General features: G+C 35.0%; 1 long non-coding RNA gene across 1 annotated transcript; it reads right to left on the bottom strand.

Moving 5' to 3' along the window:
* Nucleotides 1–236: 236 nt before the first annotated feature.
* LOC137244190 (uncharacterized) lies at nucleotides 237–1196 on the bottom strand. Its single transcript, XR_010950835.1, has 3 exons — nucleotides 803–1196; nucleotides 602–746; nucleotides 237–542 (listed from the first exon to the last, which is right to left on the bottom strand). It is a non-coding gene; the product is annotated as an uncharacterized lncRNA (long non-coding RNA).
* Between the last annotated feature and the right edge of the window lie 446 nt (nucleotides 1197–1642).

The following is a 1642-nucleotide window of genomic DNA, read 5'->3' as shown; positions in this document are numbered from 1 at the left end:
TAACATATTCGACGTGGCCATGAAGGGAGTATTTTTATTTATAATGAAACTAATTTTTTTTTTAAACAGTTTTTTCTAAAACTAACGAAAATAAAAAAATAAGGACAGTATTTTATAAAACTTGCAATGTATAGTTTAAGTATAGTAAATAATTTACGTGGCCATGAAAGCAGTATTTTTAATTATAATAAGATAAAATTGTTTACAAAAAACTGCTTCATTATACCTTTCTGGTTGTTCAATTTCTTGAAAATCAGTTTCTCCGTCATTATTTACGTTACCGAGATACCCATCATGGGTATTGTAGTGAATGCGTAAATTGTGAAGTGCTGCAGCTACATTAATTATTTGCACAGCCTTCTCAGGAGAGTAGTGAAGTTGCCGCGCAGACAGAAGACACCAGTTCTTCCAAACACCAATAGTTCTCTCTATAATGTTTCGCCCAGAACTATGTCATTTGTTGAAGCGGCTTTGAGGAGTATTAGGTGCAGGGTTGCGAAAAGGATTTATAAGCCAGGGTGCAAGACCGTATCCTGCGTCACCTATAAATTTGATATAAAGTTATCGTTGAACAGTAAATTAGTATATAGATTTCTTATACCTAATAGACGTAGACTTCTATTTCCGCTTTCGTATTGAGCTTGGAAGAATTGTGATAAGTCACTGTTAAACCAAACGAATGAGTCCTGTGTTGACCCAGGGTATTTCGCGTTAATGTACCGTATATGTTGTTTATAATCACATATCTGAAAAATTAAGCACATCGATTAAAAATAATACAATAAACATTAAGCACACTTACAACCAGTACGTTAAGACTATAAAAACCTTTTCGGTTATAAAATAAATGGGATTTCGCTCCTGAAGATTTTGCTATCCTTACGTGCGTACCATCAATGCACATTAAAATACCAGGAATTTTGGATTTGTTGAAGTAAGTTCGAGATTCCATTTGCTCCTCGTCATTCATTTTTAAATTAATCCACTTTTCGCACAATTCCCTTTCCATAACGTCAAGAACCTCTGAAAACACCTTCGAAGCTGTTGGTTGAGCCATTCCTAGCATGTAGTCTTTACCAACTGCATTTTGATAGCTTCCTTCGGCTAATATACGCAGACATAAGGAGAGCTTTTGTTGGCGACCTATTGCTGTCGATTTAATCACGGGAGGAATATTACTGCAAATTATGCTGAAAAGATGTCTATACGATTTTTTATTGACTCGAAATTGTTTAACGAACCTTTAAATTAAAAATTTACACTCGCATGTGTATTAAAATTTTCTTAGTTTACCTACTTACTCTATGTCTGTCACAGACCTTCTAACGCATGCGGTGTTGTTTCTGCTTCATTTGTGTGAAAATAAAAAGCAATTGAATCCATACTTTTTATACTCAGTTGAGCAGAGCTCCTTTTTAAAACACTTATTAACACCTTTCATTTGATACCCATATCGTACAAACAAATACTAGAGTCACCCCTGGTCCACGTTTATGGCGATATCTCGAAAAGGCATCCACCTATAGAACTAAGGCCCACTCCCTTTTAAAATACTCATTAACACCTTTCATTTGATACCCATATAGTACAAACAAATTCTAGAGTCACCCCTGGTCCACGTTTATGGCGATATCTCGAAAAG

The sequence above is a fragment of the Eurosta solidaginis genome, chromosome 3 (assembly GCF_040869045.1).
Source record: "Eurosta solidaginis isolate ZX-2024a chromosome 3, ASM4086904v1, whole genome shotgun sequence".
NCBI lineage: Eukaryota > Metazoa > Arthropoda > Insecta > Diptera > Tephritidae > Eurosta > Eurosta solidaginis.
This window is presented reverse-complemented; position numbering and strand designations above follow the sequence as displayed.